Below are 12,413 nucleotides of genomic sequence, written 5' to 3'. Positions count from 1 at the left end.
CACTACGCCTCGCCGATCAATGGCTTGACAGAGAAGCCCTGTCGACTGGCTCAAGCAATGGGCTAGACCTAGAAGGATTAGGTAGGTCTAGGGTGTATGGTAGCATGGAGCTTTTAGTTGGGTTGGTCGACTCACCCCTGTCCAACGGAGGGATCCACCATTAACGGGTACGTCATCAGTTACTGAAAGAATAATTAACGCTAAATGCGAGCTTATATGTTCCACCTCAACAAGCTTGAGTGGATAGGCTTCGTTACATAGACTTCAACCCGAGCCGCTAAATGGGATGCGAGTATGTTCCACCTCAGGAAACTTGAGTGGATAGGCTTCATTGCATGGATCTTGCATGGATCTTCAAGATAAGCACACACATTACATCATAAGAAAGCTAACCAATTAAGCTACGTTTACTTTGTCCGAATAGGTATATTTATGCGTGCGCACCAAAGTAGTAGTAAACACTGGTCAAGAACGACATCGTTTGTGGTGCTCGCGCGCTTAGCCCCATCCGCCGGCGGCCGCCGCCGCCGACGTCGGAGTCGTCCTACATGCCGTGCGGCCGCCGGTTTTCATGACCGTTCACTAATTGCGTCGTCGTCGTCGCCGGCTCCAGTACTCCAGCTAGCAGCACGAGGTCGACCGAGAGTCCGCCGCCGAGCCGTCCAACGACGTCGTCGATCGATCGGTGTGCACGGCCCCGGACCACCGGTTGGCCGCGGCCGGAAGGGCTGCAGACCAACCGTGTCCACCCGTTGCAACAGTGACGTACGTACGGCGACGGCGACGGCGATCGATCGAGACGCAAGGTTGGTCGTACGCCATGACGAGACGACGATTGCTAGCTAGCTAGAGCTACCAGCTAGCCGATCGATCGATCTCCTAGCTCATCGGAACATGCATATACACAGCCGTGTGTGAAGCGACCACGGTGTTGTCTCCTTCAGATACATCTATATGAGTTACTAGGAAAAATGCCCGTGCACGATGCATTGTAACGGGTGAAGGCTATTTTAATTTTACGGAAATACTAGGGGATGGGATAGCTCCTCCTCCACAACGCGATTCTTATCCATACACGCACCAGGCCTGCTCACTCGCCGCCGTCGCCACCCCCGCTGCTGCCGCTTCGTCCCCTGTCGCCTCCGCCGCCGCCGCAACCGCGCCCGTCCGCCGCCGCGCCTATCCCCCACCGCCGCCGTTGTTGTCCCCCCGCTGCCACCGCGCCTATCCCCCACCGCCGCCGTCATTGCCCCCCGCCGCCGCCGCGCCCGTCCCCCGCCGCCGCCGTCGCCATCCTCGTCTACAAGGGACGGCTGCAGGGGACCGACCGCGTGTGTCGGGATGCTCCTCCCCCAACAGGATGCTCAGCTATATCTAGTAGGAATCACCTGATACCTCACAAGTATCACGCGATACATGGTAGAAATCGTCTGATACCTGACAAGTATCACATGATACCTTGTGAGTATCACGCGATACGTGGTAGAAATCGTCTGATACATAACAGGTATCGCATGATACTTCGTGAGTATCACGCGATACGTGGTTGAAATCGTCTGATACCTGACAGGTTTCACATGATACCTCGCGAGTATCACGCGATACGTGATAGAAATCGCATGATACCTGATAAGTATCACATGATACTTGCAAGTATCACCTGAAACGTGTGTAGAATCGTCTGATACCTGATAGGTATCACAGCTGATACCTACTCGGGATCATCCTGTTGTGTAGAATCGTCTGATACCTGATAGGTATCACACCTGATACCTACTCGGGATCATCCCGTTCGAAAACGGGATTCCATTATATAGCAGCCCCCTAATTTTATTGTTGTTATACGGTCTAGTTAAGATAAAATTCACTGTGGGAATTCACTTGGATATATATATATTTTTTAATTTTTAGAAAATCATGAGTTGCAATTACAAGTCCGATCGTTTTAAGTTAGCATGCGAGCTTTTTATAAAGGGAATTCTTATACAACTCTTTCTATATTTACAAAAATGAACGAACTTAAAAACCATCTCAAATACGGATATGTATTTATAAAAACGATCGAACTTAAAAACCGATTCATACACGGATGACTTATCAAAGTACCGATAAAAACATCTTCAATTTTTATAATAGTAGGGATTTTAGAGCTTCTGGTAAGTTTTGTACTGATTTTTTTAGCGTAAATTTGATGTCTCGTAACCAAAAGTAGTAAATTTATATTAAAAGTTTTGATATCTTTTTGGTAAGGACCGATATGATCAACCGATGGATCGATTCCGACGGCTCTCCAACTTTTTCGATCTACCTGATCGTCTGTGATCGAGACGGTCTCGCATACGCCAAATTATTCAAGTCAAGTCCACACTATTCATTCATGGTCCCCAAGTTAACTAGGGGTTAAAACGTACGTTACTTCGGATCAAGGAACGGAGAATGTGAGGCCCATAGCTCGTCCTACATATATATTCAAATTCAAATTTGAATCGGATATTTGAATTCAAATTCAAATTTAAATAAGATATAATTTAAATTCAAATTTTAAATCGGATATATAAACTTTAGGTCTATAAACTTTAGGTGTATAAACTTTAGATGTATAGAAATACTATATATGAAAAATATTTGAATTCAAATTCAAATTTGAATCGAATATTTGAATTCAAATTCAAATTTGAATCAGATATAATTCAAATTCAAAATTGAAATCGGATATATAAACTTTAGGTCTATAAACTTTAGATCTATAAACTTTAGATGTATAGAAATACTATATATAAAAAATATTTGAATTCAAATTCAAATTTGAATCGGATATATAAACTTTTGACTTATAACCTTTTAGTCTCTAAACTTTAGATGTGTAAACTTAAGGTGTATAAACTTTAGGTGCATAAATTTACTAAAATAGGAAAGTAATGCGATGCCAAAAAAGAAAACCAGGTGAAGGAAGAGAGGGGGGAGGTGGGGAGCGAATCTGATCGCTACCCCATCCCCACGGCGATCGATCGCCCATTAGGGGTACCCCGCTTCGCGGCGCCCTACCGTTTGTTTTGGACAATGTAAAATTGGAACTTATATGAGTAAACGTGAAAGCATGTAAAGCAAGATCAAACGTTATAGGAACCAACATGTTTCTGGTAGTGTTTCAAGGGTTGTCAGCAAAAGAAAGGGGGACATATATTTGGCACGTTTCACGGCACACTAATGGCATTATAGAGGGCACCTGTTCATTGTCTATAACAAAGCTCAAAAGGTCAATTGATCACCACAAAGGCATTAACCGAATAGACTTTCCTAAAACATCTCTATTAAACTAAATTATTTCTGGATTAGGTAGCAGTAAGGGTCAATTGATCAGCTAAGATATTCTTCAAAGAAAAATGCCAGGTAAGTGGAACCCTTTTGTCACTTACCGTATCTGAAACCATTTGTGATGAACTAAATCGTTTCTAGGTTTGGCAACAAACCGTTCAATTGATCGACCAGGATAATTTTCAAGGAAAAATACCAGTCAAGCAAGAACCTCATTAACACTAAAAATTTTTCAAGGAAAAATACCTGTCAAGCAAGAACCTCATTAACACTAAAAAAATCAAAAGCGATACATATATTGAAATAGTAAGAACTAACCAAACATGCTACTTGAGTAGATATGGATGTCCTACTTCATTGTCTTTAAAATTTATCCCAACCAAAAATTGAACTGTCACATTAATTGCACTATTGTAGAGTAGCTGACTAATAGAGTAGTACAAACAACACAAGTATAGACAAAATATGACAGTATGTACACAGAAAATCTAACAGTCTTGCTATATGCTAACAATGCCTATGTCAAAATAACACAGTCCAAATATCTTATATAGGGCATGTTGCCCTCCAATGCGATCAATAGCTTCCGATTTTCTGGATAATACATAGCAATGCATCAAACTGATCATCATCCTTTTTTTTAACTTACTGTTACCATTGTTACATTATCATTTATCAGGCAAACAACCTGGTTTGGCAATCGAAAAAAAGAATGTTCATACATGAAAAGAAACAAATAATTGAGACGAAAGGGTCTAGCTCTATGGAAATACAATTATACAAACGATTCAGGAAGCACTACATATGAAATAAAAGAGCATTCAGATCTGTAGGATTTTGCGTACCAAATAAGAGAGTATTTTCTTTTAAAAGCCCTCTATCCTAACCTAGATGATGATAATAAAAATAATGTCCGAGGAAGAAGGGCCACAGACATCTGCACGTGTGAACCATAGCACATCCGTTAACAAAATTATCCATGCAGTCATACCAACAATGATATGTTTGCAGTTCAACCTAAAAAATACAACCATTATAGCCTAATTTTATCACCATGTAAAGAGCAAATTTGGAGGCAATTTTCAGGCTTGCTCTGCCGCTGCAGCAAATCTGGAGGCAATTTTCAGGCTGGCTTGCTCTGCCACTGCAATACACCTTGTTGGCCTAATGACCAGCAAAGGCTTGCCGACAGCGCCGAGCACCTCACAATGTCTCCCCATCAGTCAAGCACCTCACCAGCTCCATACTTGCAATATGGATTTTATGCCATAGTTTTAGCTGACATGCACGGTTAGAAGAAATCTCAGAAGATAGGAAATACAATTTATCAATTATCCCTCTCAACCAGCCTAGCTACTGAATCAAGAACAATATGAAGCAAATATGCATGAATGAATAAAATAGAGCTATCAATCTATCATCATCAGAAGTCCTGAGTTCCAAGAAAGAAAATAAAACTCAAAGTGCACAGAACTTATCTTTCAGTATTTACCTTTTTTGTGCTTCGTGGAGCCCTATCATTTGATAAATTAAGAAACTACGTAATTTTAAAAAAATACATGAAAATGATTATATATCACATCTACAATTACATAGAGTTTAGAACAATTTTTTGTTGCATAGAAGATATGAGCACCAAGATAATAGTACTAAGGGTAAACCAATGAAACAACTCTGCAAGCACCCATATTTTGAGATGGAAGCTAGAACTGTTGTAATTTGCATTCTGGCAATAACGGTATTTGATTTGCTTAACACAAAGAACTGACAGTGAATTGTTTCACTAATATGGTACTCACCATTTTTAGCTGATTTTTGTACTGACACGGTTCTGAAATCTGAAATTGTGACACAAAATTACCAATATACATGGCATCTCATCAGTAACCTAAACATTCAGGATTGAGTACACCGCGTGCAAACCCACCTAAACAAACCAACAGCTGACATAGTAAAACTGGTATCTTTCTTCAGCATAAGAGATGAACTGCTACATGTTTTACTGAACTCAGAAATTAACATCATTTGAATTTACAGAGGCCACTAAATAATGTCTCGTGTCATGCCTTTGTATAGAAATCGACATGCTGCACGGAGGTGATGGCAATATATTGCATGAGAAAATGACGATGAATTTGTTTGGCATTATCTAGGTCACAAGGATTGGAATATGGGAAGCATACACTTATTTATATATAGACTGCATCGCTACCCTGATTTATTTTGCAGGAGGAGAATGGTAGCCTCATTTTTTCACCAACAAATAGTAGAAAATGGAACTTTGCCAAACCCAGATCTATTATTGCCACTGAAACAGCAGAGAATCAGAATAGGAGTTTCCAGCATTTTGAGGAAATTATAAAAGGGCACAAATTTTTACTGCTAGATAGCCTAACAAAATAGCAAAGAATAAATGGTAGAATGATAGAGGGGAGAGAACCTGAAGAGATCAAATAATGTTACTTCGGCAACGAAGTGAGTTCGTCAGTCATCCAATATCTCCTTCTGCTCATGTTTTCTGCACCAAAAAATTTGCAAAATTTCCCCATATAGAGCTTAGTACGCAACAAATAGTATCAACTCTCAGATCTCCATTCCTAATCACAGAGGAATGCATGAAGGTGACGGCAAATATATTGATGGATCCGTTCTGCAATAAATCCATCCATCCTGACCCCTGTCATGATCCATTTGTCAGCACAAGATGCAACGGCGGGATAAGATTTCTTCTAGATCGACTACTCTCCACAAACCCTGTAAGAAACAGGAGAAAACAAAGAGAGCAGGGGAAGTGGCATTGTTTACCTGAGATGCAAATCCATCGGACTGCCTCGCCACCGACCTCGAGCCCCGGCCGTCGAGACAGAGCACACCGTCACCGGACATAGCTGGCGCTGTCTTGAGTGCCTTGAAAGGACTGCTCCCACGCCACCCTTCCTCCTCCCTCGCTCTCCCTGCCGCCTGCTCCCCTTCCTAGCGCCCTTCTCTCCCCCGGCTATGGGGGCTCGCGGCGCAAGCCTCGCGGCCCACTGACGCCTCTCGCTGCTACGTTCCCTGCCGCCTCCCTCCTCGATCCCATCCCTAGCTAGCACCAGATTGGGGAGGGGGAGGCCGTCGTCGGCAAGGAGAAGCAGGGAAGGGAACAAAGGCGGCGGCGGCGGCGGTGAGGCCGTTGGCGGCGAGGAGAACACAGGGCGGCGCCGTCGCAAGGGCAGGGGAGAGAGCGAGAGAGGAAGAGAGGGTTGGGGGAACAGTGTTGGCTAGGGTTTCGGGGAAAGGAGGGGGATAGAGATTTTCTCCTTTCGCAGAAAACCCCCTTATTTTCCTTCTTTCAAAGCGCAGTCCCTATATTCGGAATATCGTCTCCTTCACGTAGAATATACTAAGACACAGAGGGCCTTTACGTAAGAATACATAAGACAGTAAACTTACATTGAGGGACCTCATAAATATTATCATGTTAAGCGAGTACTTTTTTGCAAAATTGCTAGGACCAGATTCGGATGACGTGGATAGCCGCGGAAACGAACACGCCGTGCCAAAAACGGGCGGAGCGCAGTGGGGAGAGCAGATCGCCCTCACTTTTAATTACTCCGATATACATAGTACTTGTACTTGATAACTTTAAGTTTAACAGCTCCTGTTATAAGTAATTAAGTTCTTCGTAACGAAAATCTGGAACTAGCATAACGCCACAACTAGTGGTAGTTAAAATGGATGTATTCTGTTGGCGTAATTGAAATAATAGGTGTAATTGGTTGAGATGAGAAAATAGGTGAAGAAATTAAATGAGATATATATATGATTGTGATTGGTTGAGAGAAGGGGTATATGTCAGATGTTGCCATATATGTTTTGAGACAATATGTAATCAATAAAAATAGCTAGTATATTTTAATATGGATGGAGTACTACATGTGTCTCCTGAGGTTAACCAATATATCGCCATAACACAGGTTTGTCGTATATATACTCCCTCCATTCTAAATTAATTTACATATAATTTTTTTAGGTTATTTCTAAATGATCTACATATTTGTGTTCATTCATTAAGTTTATTCGCTATTTGTGCATTGGAGTAAATGGACATTGATGCATGCATCACACAAGTATTTATAACCCACATGCAATATCTTAATTTGTTATTGGCTAAGAAATAGTGGAGATGGTGCATGCATCGAGTTTGTTGCTAGAGTAAATATAATATGAGAGATTTATTAGCTTTTCTTAGTATTAATGTACCTATAAAATATAGTATATGAGTGCAAAATCTGCTAGCCAAAACGCAAGGCCCGTAGGTATGGTAGCAGAAGAACATATGCGGTTGTAACTAAAATGGCTGTACTCTACTGTCTCTGGTGCACAAAGATCTAGTCGCGGTTGATCCTATTAATTGGTGGTCCTAGGATGACGATCGATATGCTTATCTATATATATGTTCCAATTCACAATACTAAATAAATGATTTTTCTAAACAAACAAACCACTAGATTTCAGACAGACCATAAGTGATCACGTCTGAAAAAACCGATCTCCCGAAGACCAGTTCACAAACCGCACGCAAATATTGATTCGTGCACGTACGTGAAAAATGGTGATCTTTTAGATAGATGGGCCACCCAACTGTACGCGAAAATGCCTTTCGGCCATCCGGAAAAACCTTCTCTCTACTAGTGTAGATCATCATGGGATCATGTCGGAATTAACGAAGAGGCTTATTAATGATTAGGAAATAATTTATATGTAGAACTTTTATATACATAGTTTTAGCGATTTTAAAGTAAACAGAGAAAAACTTAAAATACAAAATTTTGCTTATGATGGGGTAGTCAGTAGTCACTCGATCGGAGCTAATTAATTTGGCGCGTCTCCTTGGTCACACACTTGAATTTCAAACCTCTCACTCTCTGGTCCTATATTTGCTTAGTACAGTATTTGTTAGCTACATTAATTATTGGCCGCATGTACGACCTCTGGAGTCTGGTGACTGGAGTAGTAACATCGATCGATCGCTATCTAGTCCAAAGTAGCATAATTAGCAAGAGGCCATGAATGCATGTATAGCTGATGGCTCCATCTAAAAATGACAATATGCAAGTACTTTCCACTGCAGAGTATGAAGGCGATCAGAACTACTGGATGCCGTTTTTGGCCCGGTTCAGACGTACAGTACGACGTCTATCTCACTCTATGAAGCAGCTATAGCTGAGATTAATCAATTATATTAATTAATCCATCCAGGGCACAGAAACGCAAAGTGATCGAGACACTAAAAACCATCTTTACTGGATTGGCCAAAAACAACATTAGAACTGGGACTAAACATTTTTTTTCCTGGTTATAAAGCCAACGCCACTTTTATGATCTTTAATCCCAATCGGTGTTAAGATCATTTTTAGTCCCGGTTCAAAAAGCGTATGTCCTATTACTATTTTTAGTCCCGGTTGGTATTATCAACCAGGACTAAAATTCAACACTTCGTATATAATTCATCGCACTTATTCTCTCTCTTCCTCGATAGCAAACACTCCCTCCTCCCTTTCCTCCTCTCTCCACTCTCTTTCCTCTCTTATCCTCTCCTTCACTTTTTCTCGCAACAGCAGAGGGAGCGAGCGAGCGGCGGTGGCGGCAGCCCCACGACGACGCGGCGGTGGAGGGAGGTGGCGCGAGAAGATGGGGTCCCGGTTGATTTAAGTGTTAGATTTGGTTGATTTATCTATGAATTTGTTGATTTGTGATGTTTTGAATTTGTAAATTTGTGATGTGAATGTGACTATGAATGTGGATGATTTTTATGACTGTGGATGATTTTGTGATGTTTATGTGAATGTTGATGACTCTATTGTGGAGTTTGGTAAGAAATCAATATGCAAACAACAAAAAAAAACAACGAAAAAAAAAGACTAAAGATGATAGCTCGTGCCACGTGGTGCTACCATCAACACCAACCGGGAATGGATCTTTAGTCCCGATTATTTCAATCGGGACTAAAGATGGATATTTTTAGTCTTGAATTTTCGGTCCCGGTTATGTACCCGAGATTAAGGGGGTTATGAACCGGGAGCGGAGATGGGTTTTCCAGCAGTGAGGGGACGCTTCTTTTGAGGAAAGATTAATATTGACTTTCCCCTTTTACATCCAGTGTTTGTCAAAATGATAACGTAACAGCTTGTGATTGGTGCAAGGAAACAAAACAGCCAATAAAGTTATAGGAGATGAATAATGCAGTTAGTTTTGTCGGTAGAAATCAGACAACTGCTCTTAATTATTGTGGTCCGTGAAAACAGTTTGTTAGTACAGTACATAGTACACCTTAGCCTTGAAAAGAGCATATAGTACTTGATTCTTCAAAATTGGAGCATGAAAAAAAAATGATGGTTACTGTGAAAATTGAAGTACCTAACTATCGGGCGATCTTTCATTAATTGTTACTGTGTCCGCATGTTCTCATCCAATACGTGATTAGCTTCGCATAGTATCTCTTTTTGTCGATGGCATGCATGTCTAGGCTTTCAGCGACACTTACCCGTTAGTCGTTTCGTCTTAAAATATAATAATTTAAACTATTCTTAATAATAAAAGGTATCATTTTTGTGTTTTCAAGAGTATCACATAGGTAACCAGGTATTTAGGCTACGTTTATTTATTATTTTTTCTTTTTTCCTACTTTTGCCTCTGCTACAAACTGAATTAGAGGGGATTATTGATATGCGATCTTATGATATCTTGTATGAAAAATCCGTCGATTATATCGATATATCCTGGCGATAGGGAGCTAGGACAGTACAGTCGATAGATGAGGTCTGTGTGGTTGCAAGCTCCTTCATTTGTTTGCTAACCGAACATGCGGTTTGCCGGCCATCTTGGCTCTGTACACTGGGAGACACTATGCCTCGCCGGTCATTGCCTTGACGGCGATGCCCTAGTGAGCGGCTGAAGCAGTTGCTATTGATTATTGTCGCGTGTTTGTTCACTTGCGCTTATATACTCCCTCCGTCTCTAAATATTTGACGCCGTTAACTTTTTTAAACATATTCGTCTTATTCAAAAACTCTTGTGAAATATGTAAAACTATATGTACACATAAAAGTATATTTAATAATGAATCAAATGATAGATAAATACTCAAATTAATAATTACTTAAATTTTTTGAATAAAACGAACAGCCAAATATTTTAAAAAAATCAACGCCGTTCAAGGGACGGATCGAGGGAGTATATATATCAAGATTATCAAAATTGTACCATATTGACAGTGATCTGTTAACATGTCTTCTCTCTCCCGCGTGGTGACACGTACCGTTTGTCTATCTGTTCTGTCGTAGTACTATATATTCCGTCGATTTTCATGACACCACGATCATCCCGTCATCGTCGTCGTTGCTGGCTCCAGTAGTACGGCATCGAGACCCTGGCCGCCGGCCGTACAACGACGTCTGTGGGTATAGTTAATTTACTGTATGGCAAATGATTGTGAATTATAAAATTATAGCTCCAAAATCAGCAGACAATCTTTATCGATCCAATATTGATCCACTCCCATTCAAGTAGCTAGATCCTTGGTTGCCAATATGTAAGGGCCTTTTTGAATTGTTTGAAAACTATAGGAATTTCGAAGGATTTTAATTCAGTGGAAAAATAATTCGATGAGAGCCATTGAAACAAATAATTGATAATCGATCCTATAAAGATTTTGGAGAAAAGTTAGCAAGAGGTCCAATATCTTGAAAAAATTCTTTTGAATCTATCTCTCATCCGATTTCTACTTTTTCGTGTGGTTTAACCAAAAGATTATTCCTGTGTTTTCCTATATTTTACAAACCTCTGTTTTACACTTAAAATCCTCTTAAAAAATCCCCCTCCTTTTTATCCTATTCATTAGTTTTTCTCGTTCATGCAATTCAAATTAGGACGACCCAACTAGTGTTGAGGGACAATGGTGCTACGCCTTACGGCCTGAAAATCATTTCGTGTGGTAGACATTGTTGTCAGTTGTCACATCAGAATTGGAAATAGGTTTTAAGAGAGTTCATTTTTATAAATTAAAACGGTTCAAAAATAATTTTAAAAACCCATGCATATGCTAGCTGATCTCCTCGTATACACGGCCGTGTGTGAAGCGACGGTACGTCCTGTAGATGTACATATATATGGACCGATCGAGATGGGCACATGCATCGTTTGTGATCGAGATGGGCACGTTTTCGCTATATACTCCCTCTATTTCTAAATATGTGATTAGGAGAATAACATAACTATATATACTTCCTCCATTTCTAAATATTTGATACCGTTGATCGTTCATCTTATTCAAAAACTTTTGTGAAATATGTAAAACTATATGTATACATATAAGTATATTTAACAATAAATCAAATGATAGAAAAAAATAATAATTATTTAATTTTTTTGAATAAGACGAACGATCAACCATATTTTAAAAAGTCAATGGTGTGAAATATTTAGAAACAGAGGGAATACGTGATTTACAACTTGGCAAGTAGCCAACTAGTGAATATGGAGTATATATCAGGCTACATCCTTATTACGTACGCATTGCTAATTATTAAGGCGTCGATGTCTCGACGACGACCACCGGCGTAGCTGTACGTACTCTCTCCGTTTTATAATGTACTTCCTCCGTTTCATAATGTAAGATTTTCTAGTATTACTCATATTTATATAGATGTTAATAAATCTAGACACACAAATATATTTAGATTCATTAACATCTATATGATATAGACAATGCTAGAAAGACTTACATTATAAAACGGAGGAAATAAGTCATTATAGCATTGCCTACGATATGTCTATATTAATTAACATTTATATGAATATAGGCAATCCTACAATGACTTACATTATGAAACGGAGGAAGTATACATATGGGTATCGATCTGTGGCTGTGATGTGCGCTCCGCTTGAGGACGTGTGTGATCCATCGATCATTCCATGGAAACCAAACACATCAAATTGATATCAATCCACAGGTGCTAAAATGTACATTTAGGGATTAATTAATTGGCTTGTGTTGATCGATCGATATGCCTAAGACGAGAATGATTTTATCCAGCTAGGTCCCTAGCTAGTAGATT

General features: G+C 40.1%; 1 long non-coding RNA gene across 2 annotated transcripts; it reads right to left on the bottom strand.

Moving 5' to 3' along the window:
* Nucleotides 1–3,927: 3,927 nt before the first annotated feature.
* LOC4347603 (uncharacterized) lies at nt 3,928–6,573 on the bottom strand. Of its 2 annotated transcripts, none has more exons than XR_010735106.1 (3): nt 6,121–6,573; nt 5,756–5,992; nt 3,928–4,593 (listed from the first exon to the last, which is right to left on the bottom strand). It is a non-coding gene; the product is annotated as an uncharacterized lncRNA (long non-coding RNA). The 2 variants fall into 2 exon arrangements; XR_010735107.1 differs by lacking the exon at nt 3,928–4,593 and adding an exon at nt 5,294–5,623.
* Nucleotides 6,574–12,413: the final 5,840 nt, after the last annotated feature.

Source organism: Oryza sativa, chromosome 9 (genome assembly GCF_034140825.1).
Source record: "Oryza sativa Japonica Group chromosome 9, ASM3414082v1".
Classification (NCBI taxonomy): Eukaryota; Viridiplantae; Streptophyta; class Magnoliopsida; order Poales; family Poaceae; genus Oryza; species Oryza sativa.
Note: the sequence above shows the minus strand (reverse complement) of the source record. Positions and strands in the feature narration are given on the sequence as shown.